This window comes from Peromyscus eremicus, chromosome 9 (assembly GCF_949786415.1).
Source record: "Peromyscus eremicus chromosome 9, PerEre_H2_v1, whole genome shotgun sequence".
Classification (NCBI taxonomy): Eukaryota; Metazoa; Chordata; class Mammalia; order Rodentia; family Cricetidae; genus Peromyscus; species Peromyscus eremicus.
Genome location: NC_081425.1, coordinates 32,109,523 through 32,127,821, shown reverse-complemented (window position 1 = coordinate 32,127,821; position 18,299 = coordinate 32,109,523). Strand labels below are relative to the sequence as shown.

General features: G+C 36.8%; 1 long non-coding RNA gene across 1 annotated transcript in view; it reads left to right on the top strand.

Annotated features, from left to right (window-relative positions):
- The window catches only part of LOC131919105 (uncharacterized), a 35,600-nt gene extending 17,563 nt beyond the window's left edge, over window positions 1-18,037 (top strand). The window contains exons 2-3 of the long non-coding RNA XR_009381161.1: window positions 17,133-17,273; window positions 17,941-18,037. This is a non-coding gene — a long non-coding RNA (uncharacterized LOC131919105). The remainder of the gene's footprint in view (window positions 1-17,132; window positions 17,274-17,940) is intronic.
- Window positions 18,038-18,299: the final 262 nt, after the last annotated feature.

Here is an 18,299-nt window from a genome sequence, read left to right as displayed (position 1 = left end):
ACCCAAAGGATGCTCGACAATACCACAGGGACATTTACTCAACTATGTTCATAGCATCTTTATTCATACTAGCCAGAATGAGGAAACAACCTAGATGCCCTTCACCTGAAGAACTGACAAAATGTGGTACATTTACATAATGGAATATTACTCTGCTTTTAAAAATGAAGACATCATGAAATTTGAAGGCAAAAAATGAGACTAGAAAAAGTCATTCTGAATAAGGCAACACAATCCCAGAAAAACAAACAAGATAAGTATTCACTTATAAGTGGATATTAGCTGTAAAGTAAAGGATAACTGCTGTGGATATTGCTCTATATAAATAAAACATTGATTGGCCAGTGGCCAGACAAGAAGTATAGGGGACAAGAAGTATATGTGGGACAAGGAGAGAGGAGAATTCTGGGAAGTGGAAGGCAGAGAGAGAGAACTGCCAGCCACCGCCATGACAAGCAAGATGTAAGGTACCGGTAAGCCACAAGCAATGTGGCAACTTACAGATTAATAGAAATGGGTTAATTTAAGATAGAAGAAGTAGATAACAAGAAGCCTGCCACGGCCATACAGTTTATAAGTAATATAAGTGTCTGAGGTCTGAGTGATTATTTTATATGTGGGTTGTGGGACTGTGGGGCTTGGTGGGACCTGGAGAGAAGCTCTCAAGCTATAGATAACCATGCCACAATCCTCAGACACAGAGAGGATAGGTAAAGAGAGTTCAAGTGGGTGAGGTGTTTAGATCTCCCTCAAAAGAAGAAATAGAAGAGATTTCATGAGAGGATTGGGGGCAGGTGTGTATGGGAACATGAGGGGTTGGGTGTGGGAGGGGTGGAGGGTGAGATTACTGAAAGAAATGACTGGAAATTAGGGGCATTTCGAGGTGAGGTAGAAACCTGGAACAAGGGAAACTGCCAGAAGTCTAGAGGGATCACCCCAGGTAAGACTCCAAGCACTAGGGAACTCTAAGCATGTACTCAGAACTGGACCTCTGTGACCAGGCAATATTTCCAGTGGAGATGTTGGGACACTAACCTAGCCTCACATCTTTCCAATCTATAGCTGTCCTGCCTATGGTATTGCTGGGGTAAGGTTGGCACAGAAATTATGGGAATGGCCAACCAATAACTGGTCCAGCCTCAGACCCATGGCACAAAACTGAGCCTACCCCTGACACTGCCTGTAGCACCAGTAACCAGAGGCTGCATGGCAGAGAGGATACAATCAAACATGACTGGAGAAAGAAATTGTCATTGAAATGATGTCTAACGATAGTCTACTATATCCATAAATTGGTGCCTAGCCCAATTTTCATTTGATAGGCTTCATCCAGTAAGAGATAGAATGCTAGTACCATAGTATGACCACAAAAAACAGGAGCAGCAGTAGAGTGGAGCCACCTGCAGTCTAGAAGACAAGCTATGTGTGCTGCAGAAGGTGGAACTGGAGAAGTGACCCAAGCCCTTTGGAAGAGTCCAGAAGATCTTGACTGGATCCCAGACATTGGATGATTGGAATTTGGTTTTGATTTTATTTAATTGTGACTGTGCCCTTAATTTTCTCTCTTGAAGTAAGAAAGTATTTTATTGGAGCCCACAGTTGAGAGACTTTAAATTTTAAAAGACTTTGGATCTTAAGAGATTGGCTATTTTAAAGGAACTGAAAATTTAATGTGTGTGAATTTGTGAAGACTGTGCAACTTTTAAAGTTATTCTGTTTTTAATGTGAGGTTTGTGAGCAAATCAGAAAGGAAGCTTAATAGTGATATGTTTGTGTGTCAAGTTGACAAAGGTCATATGTACTGGCTGATTTTGTGTGCCAACTTGACTGACACAAACCAGAATCGTCAGGAGAGGAATACCTCCAAGAGATCCAGCTGCAAGGCATTTTCTCAATGGGGGACGTCCTAGCCCATTGTGAGTGGTGCCATCCCTAGGCTGGTAGTCTTGGTTTCTATAAGAAGGCGGACTAAGAAAGGCAGGTGAAGCAAATTAGTAAGCAGCACTCTTCCATGGCCTCTGAATCAGCTCCTGCCTCTAGGATCCTACTCGGTTTGAGTTCCTGTCTTGACTTCCTTCAGTGATGTACAGCAATGTGGAAGTGTAAGCCATATAAACCTTTTCCTCCCCAACTTGCTTTTCAGTCATGCTGTTTTTCTGCAGCAAAAAAAAACACTAAGACACATATACATGTTCACATGCACCTACACAAACACATGCACACACATTTGCATATGTATGTACATAGCATCAAAAATAAAAAGTAACAAAGAAAAGTCTCTAGGACAAATGTGTTACATAAAGGATTTTGTCTCTTCTTCCATGGATGACAAGGCCATTTGGAGTAACTCTTTAAAGAAAAGGTAATTGTATACTTTTTCATTGAAAATAGATTTTTTTTTCATACAGTATATTCTGATTATGCTTTTACTACCCCAACCTCCTCCCAGATCATCCATACTTTTTCCTTTCTTATAAATTTCTCCATAGACTTATTCATTTAATTTATGTGTTTGGTACTTTGCCTGCATATATATATGTATACCACGTGCATGCCTGGTGTATGCAGAAATCAAAAGAAGGCACAGGACTAGAGGTTTGGACAGTTGTAGTACATTGTGATATAAGTGCTGGGAACTGAATCGAGATCATCTGCCAGAGCAGCAAGTTTGAGCTATCACCTGGAAATCTTTAATGGCCCTATACATCTGTTCTTTTACAGAAATCCTCCAGTGCGATAGCAATCTCAGAATCTTTTAGCCCATGTAGTATGCCATGTCTTCACTCAGGGCTAGAGATTTTACTCAGATCCAATCCTGTCAGTCACTAATAAAGCTCCTACAGCTGTTTTTATAAGCTGCTAATTATGAGGGAGGGATCCATCTCCAAAGACCTTCAAGCCTCGAAATGTCGGGCTTAGCAATAAGGCCTATCCCTGTAGATTTCCTTGATACATTTTTCGCAGGATAATGGTGTCTAAATCTTCACTCAATACTAAACCTCTATTCTTTCTGGGAGGAATAGAGCAATATGATTTTATCTTTGAAAATCCCTGTTCTGGTTATAGGAAGATAGATAAAACTCTTTTCTAAATGTACTTCTCTCTCGTCTTCAGCCACATAGATCTGCATATTTTAGTATATCATGTCCGGATATTCACAGTAATTAAAATGTATGTGGTTTCTCCATAATAAAGTCCAAAGAACAGTACTGTTAAAATTTATAAAAATAGCAAAGAAATGAAAGCTTTAATTTATAATAACAAGTAGTATCTATTTGAACATTAACTTTCATGTTTTGTTTTGTGATTTCAATATTAAGTTTCACTATAAACTTTTCAAATTTGATACCTAATTCAAGGACTATGAGCCATATATTCTGCACTATAACATAAACTAAACCCAAAGGAAAGAAAAGAAAGCATCACAAAAAGCAAGATAAAACATGAATAAAGTTTTATAGAATATTAAAAAAAACATGAACTAGGATGGATAATGGTAATCAAAATGTTGAAGGTTGTAGTAGTATTTGCTTTGCCTATGACCCTGGGCTATACAGCCCAGGACTGCCAGGTGGATTCACTCACAGTCAGTTCAGAGTGTGACTTCAGCTGTTTACTCAATTCTGTACTTATGAATGTATTTCCTCAATTTGTATCTTAATAAATCCCTATTACCCATTAAATAGACTCATGTGGTAGATCTTAAAAGAAGGTAACATCTTTTGCATTGATATTTCAGCCCACTTATGAGTAGAGATTTTAAAAAATATTAATAAATTTTTATTAATTCTTAGAGAATGTGTTGTAATTTTTATAAGTATCTTCATGGCATTCACACCTGACTTCTTTCCCCAATGCCTTCTGCTACTTTGTGTCCTTTTCTGCTCTTGCTCTCTCTCTCTCTCTCTCTCTCTCATTCTTTCTCTCAGAATAGATTTTCTTGAAGCAGATGTCCTAGTCTTCTAGCTATTAGAATTTTCTGGTCCCTCTTCCTTGATATTCCCAGAGCCTTAAGTATAGGAGTTGCTGTAAGTGTATTAATTATTGACATGAACTCTATTATCAGTTGACCTCAAGCCTGTACATTTTGATTGCTTATGGCTTTCTGCAATGATCTCCATCTATTTCAAAAATAAACTTCTTTGTTGAGGGGTTAGATGATTTATGGGTAAGCTTTTAGCATTCAGTTATCAATTTTACAGATTTAGGAAACTGAAGTAATAAGTTCTTCTTTAGGGTCCATAGCCTCATGGGCCACAGGTAGTTATCTAAACTTATGGTATCATGCATGAACTACTTCCTATTGATTGAGTAGGCCTTGTCTTCAATTAAGTCACTGTTGGTGACCATCAGGCTAATGTGGCATTGTTATATCTTTTAGAATATGTTGACATGCTGTTCATAGTTGTGGTTCATTGGTGTAACAGATGAATAATAATGATAACTTTTCTCCTTTGCCAGCTTGCATGGCTCCTTCTGAAATTATGAGAGTTCTCAGTGAATCCTTGTCAGATCTGTACTGATTCTGAGAAATACTGCATTGGAAGTGTGTGATGTGTTTACCAATAGAGTCTTACCTTTTTTTTTTCTAGAAGAGATAGAGGTCAATTGAAATATCCTGCACTATTTGTGGGCATCTTTTTTTTTTTTTTTTTTTCAATTTTTTTTTTTTTTTAATTTTTATTTTGCAATACAATTCAGTTCTACATATCAGCCACAGATTCCCTTGTTCTCCCCCCTCCCGCCCCCCTCACCTTCCCCCCAGCCCGCCCCCCATTCCAATCTCCTCCAGGGCAAAGCCTTCCCCACAGACTGAGATCAACCAACTGGATCAGGCCCTCTGAGTGGGTGAGACAGTTGTGGGCATCTTTTATACTCTTCTGACCAACATCTTTAAAGAAGGTTTCCCATGTCTGTCACTAGAGTTTCTGTTAGATAGTCTACAGTTTGGGGGAGATTATTGTCTCCCCAAATGTCTTAACTTCAATTAAATTATATATATATATATATATATATATATATATATATATATGACATTTTTATATTTAGATGTTTTAATTGATATCAGCACACAAAACTATTATGCAAAATTTACATTTTAATTATATGTTTAAACTATAATGCCATTTTTCTCTCTCTTCCTTCCTTACTTCCTGTCTTTCTTTCTTTTTATTAAAAAGTTAAATTTATTTCATTTTCATGTGTGTTTTCCCTGAATGTATTTCTGAAAATCATGTGTGTGCTTCATGCCTACAGAACCTAGAAGTGCTTATCCATTTTTTCCCTACCAATTATATCTTATCACTCTCCATACTTTCTAATATTCCTTCTTCATTAATATTCATGAGTTGGTATTCACAATCTTGAGTTACTTTTTGCAAGAATATTTAGGTAGTTTAACCTATTCCCTTCTATTCTTGTGTTTCTTCTTTAAAAGTTATTGTTATACTTACTATTTATTGGGGTGGGTACATCTGCTACTTTGTGCATGTAACAATCAAAGGAAAACTTAAAGAGTTATTTCAATCCTTCCACCATGTGATTCCCAGGGATCAACTCAGTCAGTGTTCATAGATCAGTTTTGTTTTGTTTTCACTCTTTTCTCTTTGTGGGGGTCACTATCCAGCTCCAAAATAAATTATCCAGATTCTTATTCTTTCTTACAAAAGCCAGGCTTGTTTCTCATCAGCTTTTCTTAAATTATTCCATCTATCTTTTGCCTCTGTGCATTTTCTTTTTCTTTCTTCTGTGCATCTTACTTTCCCTCTTACTCCATGGCTAACTGGGTGGCTGGGTGGCTGGGTGGCTGGCCTCTAGTGTCCTGCTCTCCTTTTCTTGGTCCTCTTTTCCCAAATTTCTCCTATTTTTTCTCTTTTACTGCCAACCTGCCTATCTTTTCTCCTGCCTCACTACTGGCCGTTCGGCTCTTAGGCTACTCAGGTGTTTTAGATAAGCAACATAACACAGCTTTACAGAGTTAAACAAATGCAACATAAAAGAACGCGACACATCTTTGCATCATTAAAACAAATGTTCCACAGCATAAACAAATGTAATGCATCTTAAAATAATATTCTACAACAGATAGCATCCTTGCCCCCTGAGCCATCTCACCAGTGAGGGAATTTCCTCTTACTAACTTTCCAAGTACCAATTTTCACCTTGAATCTTGGCCATCAATAGCTATGTATTCATCTTATATTTAAAAGTGAGTATAGTTCTAAGATCACTTTCCCCCTACTATAATATGCCTGAAGGAAAATCTGATTTTGGATCAACTTAACTGTTATCTAACTCTGTTTTGTCTTTGATATGGGAAATTTTTGCCCATTTTCTTTTAATTCTATAGGAAAAGAAAGCCCCAGGATGAAAAGAGGTATGATTCACTGACATTTAAAATTGACTATTTAAACTATTCTCTTTGCCACTTTTTTAAACTATTTTTTGTCTGATATGATATGTAGCCATCTCCTGATTCATTCTGTTTCTTCAACCCTACTCATTATTTATGGATAAGAAAAAAATACTACCATTTCCTCAAGAACATTCCCTAATTTATTTCAAGCCAACATTAATCACACATTTTAAAAAGAATTATTTCATTCATTCCCTGAGTATTTAATTAACTCTTCCATATATCATGCAGAGAGAAAGAGAGTGTTTCACTGGATTGTAAAATTCTTCCTTCAAACAACAGAAATAGAAAATGGTAGTACAGCTTAGTTGTAGAGTGCCTGTGCCCTGGGCATCATCTCTAGTACCACAAAAGAACAAAGAAGTGAATTCTCTCAATGATGGCTGAAAGACTCAAATCTAGAGAACAGTGTCATCTTAGAAGGCTCTAAAGCAAACTCTTCACTTCGCCTTTTTAGATTCAGAAGGATTCAAGCATTTCTTGTCTTGCATCTGTTCCACTCTTTCCCTCGCCTTTGTTTATGTGCTATTCTTTTGTCTGTTTCTGTTTTAATATTTGAATTTTTATTAGAATTGTTGATTCAATCATGTTAATTATAATAATGAACATAGTTCTTTCTGTCATTATTGTTTATGCATACATGTAGCTTTGATTTTGGTCACCTTTTCTACCATACTGTTTGTCCTTACTCTACTTCCTCCATATCCCTACACTTTAGATAAGAGAGAGTTCTCAGAAAAGGAAATAATGGCTAAAAACTTTCTCAAAAATGTTCGCCATCCACAGAAATTACTGAAATGCCAATCAAACAACTTTGGGATTTCACATTACCCCAAGCATAATAGAGAAGCTCCTCATCATCAGTAACAGATGAAGAGCAAATACTGGAGCAAGTGTGAGGTAAAGAGACCCCTCAGTCACTGTTAGTGAGGTCACAAAGTGGTACAGCCTTTATGGAAATCAGTGTGGAGACATCTTAAAACACTGAAAACCAATCTATCATGTGGTCCATCTATGCCATTCCTTGCAACATGCTCAAAGAACTCAACTTCATTTTTCACAGGTACTTAGTAGCCATGTTCATCAATATGCTATTTATAATAGCTAGGAAATAGAAACAATTTAAATGTTTCATAAGTGATGAATAGATAATGAAAACATTTTACACATACACTATAGAATACTATTCATTGCTAAAGAAAATTGTGAAATTTGAAGGTAAACTGATGGAACTGGAAAGATGACATATCCACATCCAGAAAGACAATGTTATATATTCTTTCTCCTTAGAGGCTCCTAGTTTCAAATTTACAGTTATGGGAACACATTCTAGAGTAACTGCAAAATCCAGGAAAGTAAAAAGGGACCTTTGCTGGAGTATCGGACCGGTGTAACAATAGAACAGGGCACAGCAGAGTACAAGTGATTTGATTGGTGACATGATAAAAGAGGTAGGGGGTTAAAATGAGGAATGTATATGGAGATAACTACAAGAAAAGGATGGCTGAGGTTAAAATAACAATTAGTGCATCTGAAAACATGCAAAGGAATAATACTATTAACCTTTTACCCAAATTCAAAAGAAAATTATAATTCATGTAAGTCTGTGTATACACATCCACAGGAAGTTTAGATAAAAATTTCACATCTGGGCTGACAATGCTCAGTCTAAGAGCCAAAGAGAGCTCAAGAACACCCCTAAAACTAGGACTGGGAAGGCCTCTTGTGATTTTTTGGGTTATCCAAAACACTCCCAAAACATACCTGTTATTACTATTGCCCTTGGTTTCCCCCAGGGATAAGTCTCTATTGCTTAATATACCATGAACTGCAGACATAGGCTCTAGAGACCCCGGAGCTAGAACCGACACAAATGTTTCATCTCGCAAGCCCAATTTTCATGGTAACAGGCTTCCAAAAGTGGGAAGAAACTGAAATCCTATTCATCTATGATACCTATGAACTACAACAAGCATCAGTATGGCATGATAACTCTTAGAGTAATTAGTGCATGCATACCTTGAGTGTTAAATAACAGTTCTCTAATTATACATAAGACGTGGTCAACAAAAGGGAAACTGTGCCTGATACTGGAAACTACTTAGGACTAGAGACATCATGGATCTTGGAGGAGAAGCTATAGCTATGACTTTACAAAACAAGCAAAGTCTTTAACTACATTTTAAATATTTATGCTTATCCCTTATCTTAGTTTGTGTCTCAATTGCTGTGAAGAGAAATGATCACAACAACTACTATAAAAGAAAACATTTAATTGTGACTGGCTTACATTTCCAGAGGTTTAGTCCATTGGCATGGTGGCAAGCAGGTATACATTGTGCTGGAGAAGGAGCTGAGAGTTCATCTTGACCTAGAGGCAGCAGAAAGAGAGACTGTGTACTGGGCACAGCTTGACTATATTTGAGACCTCAAAGCCTGCCTCCACAGTGACATACTTCCCCCAACAAGGCCACTCCTACCCCAATAAGGACATACCTCCTAATAGTGCCATTCTCAATGGGCCAAGCATTTAAACACGAGTCTATGCTGGTCATATCTATTCAAACCACCACATTCTACTCTTTGATCACTACAAGCTTGTAACCATAACATAATGCAAAATGCATTTAGTACAACTTCAAAAGTCTCCATAGTATGTAACAGTCTCAACCCTGTTTAAAAGTCCAAAGTTCAAGGTCTCATCAGAAATTCATGCAATCTCTTAACTGTAATCCCCTGTAAGTTCAAAATTTAAAAAATAAAAGCAGATCACATACTTCCAACATATATTGGTACAGAATACATGTTACTATTCCAAAATGCAGGAAAGGGAAAAGTACAGAGAAAAAAAAGTGAGGAAAAAGTGCACAAGTGCACAAAAGCAAGACTGAAAACCAGCTGGGCAAACTACAAACTCTACATCTCTGTGTCTGATGTCAAAATCCTCTTCAGATCTCCAACTCTGTTTACCTTTATTGACTGAGGCATACTCATTTCTCTTGGGCTGGTTCCACTCCCCATTATCAGCTCTTGATGACATGTATTCCATGACTAAGGCATCTCTAATGTCTTGGGGTCACTTAAGGCAATTCATTCTTCACTTTCACAGCTTCACACAATGGCCTCTCTGGAACTCCATGCAGGGACACCCCTGCCACATGCCTGCCCTTAGTGGTTTTTCTTAGCCATATGGCACTTTCTTAGAAAATTGGCAATCAATCTCCCCCAAGATCCAGCTATACCACTCTTGGGCATATACCCAAGGAATGCTCAATCATACCACAAGAGCACTTGTTCAGCTATGTTCATATCAGCATTGTTTGTAATAGCCAGAACCTGAAAACAACCTAGATGCCCTTCAACTGAAGAATGGATAAATAAAATGTGGTACATATATACAATGGAATACTACTCAGCAGAGAAAAACAATGACATCATGAGGTTTGCAGGCAAATGGATGGATCTAGAAAAAATCATCCTGAGTGAGATAACCCAGACTCAGAAAGACACACATGGTATGTACTCACTCATAGGAGGATACTAGATGTGGAATAAAGATGACTAGACTGCTACTCAAATCACCAGGGAGGCTACCTAGAAAACAGGACCCCAAGAAGGACACGGGGATTTCCCAATGACAGAGAAATGGAATGAGATCTACATGAACAGCCTGGACATGAGTAGGGGAAATGAAGGGCGATGGTTGAGGGAAAGAGAGCTTGGGGGAGTGGGAGATCCCAGCTGGATCAAGAACAGAGAGGGAGAACAAGGAATAGGAGACCATGGTAAATGAAGACCACATGAGAATAGGAAGAAGCAAAGGGCTAGAGAGGCCCACAGAAATCCACAAAGATACCCCCACAATAGACTGCTGGCAGTGGTCGAGAGACAGCCCGAACTGACCTACTCTGGTGATGGGATGGCCAGACACCCTAATTGTCGTGCTAGAAACCCCATCCAACTACTGAGGGATCTGGATGCAGAGATCCATGGCTAGGCCCCGGGTGGATCTCTAGGAGTCCAGTTAGCGAGAATGAGGAGGGTTTATATGAGCGAGAATTGTTGAGACCAAGGTTGGATAAAGCACAGGGACAAATAGCCAAACGAATGAAAACACATGAACTATGAACCAATGGCTGAGGGGCCCCCAACTGGATCAGGCCCTCTGAATTGGTGAGACAGTTGATTGGCTTGATCTGTTTGGGAGACATCCAGGCAGTGGGACTGGGTCCTGTGCTCATGGCATGAGTTGGCTGTTTGAAACCTGGGGCTTATGCAGGGTCGCCTGGCTCGGCCTGGGAGGAGAGGACTGGACCTGCCTGGACTGAATCTACCAGGTTGATCTCAATCCTTGGGGGAGTCTTTGCCCTGGAGGAGGTGGGAATGGGGGGTGGGATGGGGGGAGGGGAGGGTGTGGGAGGGGTGAGAACAAGGGAATCTGTGGCTGATATGTTGAACTTAATTGTATTGTAAAATCTTATTATATTTAAAAATATAAAATAAAAAAATTTTAAAAAATACTACTTTAGGAAACAGTGTTCTTTTGATAGTATATTGCTGGATGATATTTTGTTTGTGTTATGATAATTATAGGTTGCCCTGAGATCAGAGGGCAGAGCTAACCACTAGTTACCCATAGAGGCCAGTCGGCGGTGGCTCACACCTTTATTCCCAGTACTTGGGAGGCTCACACCTGTGGTCCCAGAACTTAGGAGGCTCACACTTTTAATACTAGCACTTGGAAGGCTCATGCCTTTGATCCCAGCACTTGGGAGGTTCATGTCATTAATCCCAGCACAATTGGGAAGTTGAGACAGGATCTTGGCCTATTCAGTCTGATGACTTGTAGAGACTAATTAGAATCATGCTTCATCTGGTGCCCAATGGGTGGCTCAGACGCATGACCCAGAGATTGATTCCCATGCTCTACTGATTAAGCTTGGACAAGAAAGACAGAGAGGCTTCAAAGAGCAGTCAGCCTCACACTTCACTGTCATCTCTACTGTCATCAGCAGCAGATTTGGTGAGATAACTGGGAATTCTTAAAGGGGATAATTATTTTAAAAAAGTTTTTCCTACATTAAAAAAATGTGAAACACTATTATGATGGAGGGAGCTAGGTCTCTGTATGATTACACAATGTATGGTTTAATAGTAGAACAATTAAATGAAGGGATAATCTACTCAATTGAGATTGACATAATGTTAATTATCATTTGATAATTCTTATTATCAGTTTCATAGTTCTTGTTTTATCTCTAAAAATGTGGGTTGATATGAGTGCCAAGAAAAACTTATTAAAACAGATCATAGAGATATTCAGACCTAGACAGAGGAAGTTAAAGGAGAACCAACCTCACCATTATATTATAAAATTAGAGAGGAACAACCTAGGATTTTCAAACAACCAACCTTAACTTAATTCATAAAAAGGAATTATAGACAGGGCATTCAAGAAACAATTTTTTTGAATAATCAAAACAGAAGACCTCTTCCTTCTGGAGTATGCAGAAGGTGCAACAGAGGCTGACAATGGACCAATGAATGCAGATCAACAAGGAACAGATAGGGTAACCCTTTACTGTCAGGTAATGTCTTGAGGAGCCTTTCCAGGTGCCCATGTCAAATTTGGTTTAGTCATTCTCTGTCATGGTGGGGAAAACTCCTCCACACAGCAAATAAAAGACCTAATAGCTATTGTAAAAACCCATACTGCTCTAGGTAATAGAAGAGCTTCAGAAGATAAAACAAAATTTTCAAAAGAAACTAGATCAAGAGAGACCTCTTGATTAGAAGAGGTGATAGTTCATCAACCAGCATGACCATTCATTCTAAACTAACTTATAAGACTAACAAATACTTTTCATTTGATCAGATATAACTTGCCAAAAGGGAAACTTCTGAAATTTAAGGTTGGGGCAAAGTTTTGTTTTTGTCTTTCCAGAAGCATGAAGGCAACCAGATAAGGAATATGAAGACCACTGGTCAAGTGAGACCTCTGAAGAAAAGGATGAATCATTCAGAGAATATGTCCCAGCAAAAAGAGTAAATTGGCATATTGGTATATCATATTTCTAACAGAATAAAATTTCATAAATCTTCCCAAATGGTTGTTTCTACTATTCTCTACAGACACATAATGCAAATAGTCTTTTTGTAGTCCCATTTCAATTAAAAACTAAAGCTGGCTTTGGAGTTGAAGTGTGGCTATCTCCTCTAAACCCAAGTGTGTGTTGTTAAAAAAATTCAGAGTCCCTGTTTCATATCAGAAGAGTCACCTGGCATGGGACAGAAGAAAACTAAAATTGAGGGACTATTATTGTCACAAATCTCTTATCTCTTAAATTTATTTTGACTCTTTAAAATTTTTCTTTAGGTATAATGCTGTCTTAAAATTCAAATCTTCTTTATTTGATATCAATAATTAAGTTTTCTACAGTGAATGATAACCTCTTCTAACAGCGATCCTTGAAGTCTCCATACAGAGTTTACTTATTTTGTTTCAAAAGTTAGCCAGTGGGTAAGAAAGTGCTGTTGCTTTGACTGCTGAAGGTATGCTGTCCATATTGGAAAAATGCAACAGAAAGAAAGTGACTACAGAACTTTGCCAAGACAGGGAAGGACAGTCCTTCAAAAATCTTGTTTCACAAATAACTCTGTCAGATATTCTAGGCCTGTAGGTCTAAGACGGATGTCCCAAAGTTACAAAGGAACCTTGAGTGACTGTCTAGACAGCCATCTGTTTCTGTCATTTGTTATTTTGGGAAGTTGTTTGCTCAATACTTCCTGTTTTCTCACATAATATTATATCCTTCTCATGTCTCTGATGGAGTTGAAGATTAGGTAGTTATAGTTACCAGACTCAGAAATGAAACTTAGTGAAGTGGTGTTAAATGTATAAGGTTAAGATACATAAAAAGATAGTTTTGAGCTGGTAATGCAAGTTAGGATAGAAAGTGAATTAGGTGCAACATTTCAGATTCTCCAAGACAGGACAGATAATGGAGTATTTTTTCTGAATTTGTCAAATGCTAATGGACTAGACATTTCTAATGTAATAAATAATATATATATATATACACATATATATTTTATATACATACACTTGAGAGGCTCACACCTTTAATATATATATGTGTATATATATATATGTGTATATAGTTTCTGTACTTATCGTATGTAGTTTTTCTATGTTAGTTAAAATTTTTGTTTTTTATTTAGACTAAAAAGGGGGAAATATATGATATTTTGTTTATATTCTGACAAATAAAGTTGCCTGAAGATCAGAGGACAGAGCTAACCACTAGTTAACCATAAATGGCAGGCAGAGGTAGCTCACACCTTTGATCCCAGCACTTGAGAGGTTCACACCTTTAATCCCAGCACTTGAGAGGCTCACACCTTTAATCCTAGCACTTGGGAGGCTCACACCTTTAATCTCAGCACTTGGAAGGCTCTGCCTATAATTCTAGCACAATTGGAAAGGGAAGAGAAGAATATAAGGTGGGTGGAGACAGGGTCTCCGCCCATTTGGTCTGAGGATTCATTGAAACTAATGAGGATCACTCTTCAGTATATTCTGCAGTATGAAAGTTGTGATAAGGTTGCTTTCAGTTCACCTTTATAAAGGAGGACAAAGAACCCTCTTATCCTTCCCATCTTCTGTGAATGAGAAAGAAATGAATACCTGTGAATACATAAGCTGTCCCTCACCAAACAGAGTCCATGTGTTTAATTTTGGATTCTACAGCTTGCTGCACTAGGAATCATAAATACATGTTGTTTATAAGCTACCCAGCTAATGATGTTTAACGGTAGCATACGAGGTACAAAGCATAAATAAAAAGTTTCTTTCCACCATTATAAAACTATGTTAGTACTATGAAGCTCTTTTGTGACTAAATACTGTAACAAAATTATTATGTATTCTAATGAGAATTTAAAGTATGGTACGTTAAAAGTTATATCATCATTTTTATAATATATGCTTTTTCCTTTATATTCTGTGGCCCAATACTATGATACTAATAAAAAACATGTAAGTTTGGCTTCTTTTATTTTCTAAATGAATAATAAGTCATATTTAAACACATAATGATTACTTTAAAATTCCAAATTTATCTTTTTCTAGTTAAAGAAATATGTGTATGAAATATTTAAAATTTCAAATTTTATAGGACAATAAATCAGACTTCCAACCCTCTCAAAATCTAAATAAGTGGTTAGTGTCTTTAAAAGTAAATGAGAATTATATTCATGTTGTATTAAATTGTGATATTTGTCTTTTTTCTTCTAGAATAAAATTATCTTTAATTTTGTTGTACAAATATCACTGTTTCATTGACTAATTATTGTTTATGAGGTGCTGCGCAATGTGATTTAGAGCTGATTATATTACAGTGAACAACACATAAAAGAAATCTAACATATTTTTAATGCAGACATATAGGTATAAGTATGTAAATGTACTAATACATATTCATATTTGTGGCACATACTTTTATATTTATATGTAATTATTTGGATGTTATACAAAAAATAAAGACAGAAGAACAGAGAAGTAGAGAGTTCTAAAACATTGAGCAGTGGCAATTTAAGAAACAATTTGGAATTATAGCAAGGTATAGCTAATACAGCTTATGATATTTGAGTCAAACTCCAGAAAAAGGCATGAGCATATCATAAAGAGAGACTGCAATTGAAGAACAGCAAATACACAGACTCTGAGTCTAACCTGTGATTGTCTTATTCTCAGTAGTTTTATCACAGTAATTGGAGTAAAGTTTATAAACTGAAAGAGTTGTGGTCAATGAGATCATGATTTTATCAAAGTTTAGGACATTTAGTATTTGTACTATGTGTGGAAGAATTCTGTCATTTTCTTTTCAGGCAATTAATCAAAAAATTGAAACATAAAGTCATCAGTCTATTTTTCTTCCTTGTTAAAAATAAACTAGAGGATGAAAGGCTAGAAGCAGAGGACCCACTAAGGAGATCAGAAGCATAATCCTCAATGAAATGGTGGCCTGCCTATAGTGGTGGTGAGGATAAGTGAGAAGTTGTATAATTTTTAAAAATATGTTGAAAATGAAGCCAACAATGGGACATGAGAAAAAGACGAGTGAAGAGCAATTAAAGAAGTTTATTATTATGAACGGAAGAGTATAGCTGAGACCTTGTGAGATAAAGCCTTGGGTATTGTGGCCTTTGAGGGAAGGGTCAGTTATAAATGTCTTACTTTTGAAATTCTTCTTACAGAACCCAACACATTTTAAAATATGAAGCTGAACATTTGGGACTGTGTTACTGAGGTAGATTTAACTTGGGGAGGAACAAGAAGTCAACTCTATTTGAAATAATTAGAGTAAAGATCACAGAAATTAAGTAGAGATAGAGAAGGATCAAAGGATGAACTATAAAAACACAACAAAATGTAAAATCCTTGGATAAAGCAAAACAAAACAAAAACAAAAAAAACTCAAAAACTACAACAACAAACAAACAAACAGAAAAACATCAACATACAATAACACAACAACAGTTTCCAAGGAATGTTTGATGAAACCAGAGAACCCAGAGGTATGTCATTTCATGGAAACCATAGTAAAAACAAAAGTTGGAAAAATAATAATCTCAAAGTTCTCAAAAGGTGAGAATGTAGAAATTTACTGTTTTATTATTGTTTTGGACCACAATGCTTTATTGAAGAAGTATAGATTACACACTGGCTTAGTGAGAAGAGTGAGGATTTGAAGAGCGATTTCAAACCTGGAACACAGACAAGTGGGAATTAGGTTCTAATGTCAAGTACAACTATCTTGTATTACTTGAGGAAATGTAATCTGCCTAAAAAAATAGGTTGCAGTGGGTAGTAAATGTTAGAAGGATGTGTATGAATTAATAAAGCAAAAATAATCAAAAGCTCTACACATCAAACCTTTTCTAAATTTGCTTCTGCGTTAAGGAACAACGTTTCTAGCCAAAATAGTTCACTTGTATGAGAGATTAAAAGAATGTTAAACTAATAATAAATCATAAAAAATAGTATTTCCTGCACCACAACTTTAACCATATCCACTGTTCCATATTACTTACTATTTTCTGAATGCATATTTGCTTGGTGCTTGCAAATTATTTTCCTTGTTCCTTTGCAAATTATTTACCTATTTAAATTTAGTAGTGAGTTACAGGAAGATATAAAAATGGTTAATGTTGATGGTAATAGTGGCTAGAGGTTTTTATTAGGCCAGTCTGTGTGTGGAGAGTGTTGTTCCCAACAGAGGTAAATGTGATTCATTCAGTTCCTCCACCTTTGGCAGGAATGATCCATCAGTTAGCCCTTGATCTCAGCAAAACCAGCTTCACCAGAGAAAAACTTATGAAATCAAAACCCTGAGCAGAAGAAACATGTTTATTTTTGAATGCTAATCTTTTTTTTTTCTTTTGATCTTTTCCAGGTCTGTTCCAGGCTTATTCCATGATTTATTTATTTGTATATCTTTCATAGTGGTCATAAATTAAAATGCATAATAATTAGTTACTTACTAGATGTTTTCCTAGTTTAAATGTATTGCATGTGGAAGCAAAAAGACATTTAAATTGTATATTGATTGAGTTAGTATTTTAATGGGAAAAATTGAAGTGTCATGGTCTTCAATGCTACTTTTTTGGGATATTGTGACATTTTAATTTAAATCATGATACCTTGGCATTTAAGGAAAAAAGCAGGAATAAGAAGATACCAAGAAACAAAGGAGAAAATGAAATGAAAAGTTCCTCCCTGCTAGCCAGATTTCACAGTGCTGAAAGATGCTATCTAGATTCCTGGGAAAGAAAATGAAGAAATGTTCTTATCCAGGTATGAACTCTACAAACTATACTAGTGACCTTCCAGGCAAAATATACCTACTCCTGCTGTAGTAGCACAGTGTTATCAATGTAAACATCTCTCTCTGATTTGAATTGAGCTCCACTCCACAATAAGCATATTCTATAAATTTTAGCCAAAAATCTATAATGGAGGAGGTAGTATGTCCTAGACAGAAAAGTAGTTAATTGATCTTAGCTGACATATCATCTCTCCTAGTTTGTTTTCTGTTGCAGTTATAAACATGATATAAAGCAACATGAGGAGGGAAATTGTTTGGCTTACACTTCAACATTCCATTCCATTATTGAGGAAAGTTAAGACAGGAAATGAAGCAAAACCATGGAGGCCAGCACTGGAACAGACACCACAGAGGGGTGCTCTTACTGGCTTGCTCACCATGGCTTACTAAGCTTGCTTCATGATGCAACTTAAGATAACCTGCCCAGAAATGACACTGCCCTCAGTGGGCTAGGCCCTCTCATATCAATCCTTAGTTAAGAAAATATACTACAGACTTGCACATAAGCCAGTATGATGGAGAGATTTTCTCAGTTGAGGTTTCTCTTCCCAGAAGGCTCTAACTTTTGTAAAATTGCTAAAAACTAGTAAGTATAATACCAAATTGTTTTCTAATTATTTATGTTTATACTCATAGACAAATGCTACTCTCTGTCTTAATCAGAGAACTCTCAATTCCCAGTGAATGGTGATGAATGCAGTGACACCTGACCGGTGAAGATAATGAGAATAAGTAAAAGGTGAATGCTTACTCATAAAGATGGCATTTATGCTCCACCTCTAAGGATCAACAACATTCACATGAGAGAACAGACAGAATATAAGACCTGGAAACTGAAAAGACTAGAGCCCTTCCAATTATAGACTTAATGCAAGTGTGCCTACTTACACTGAGCCTCAGCAAGAAAATCCCTATCAGTAGCCAATCATGAATGGAAGAGGGCCTTTCCAGATACTGTGCCTATTCACCTATGCTGGTATTTTTTGGGAATTAGG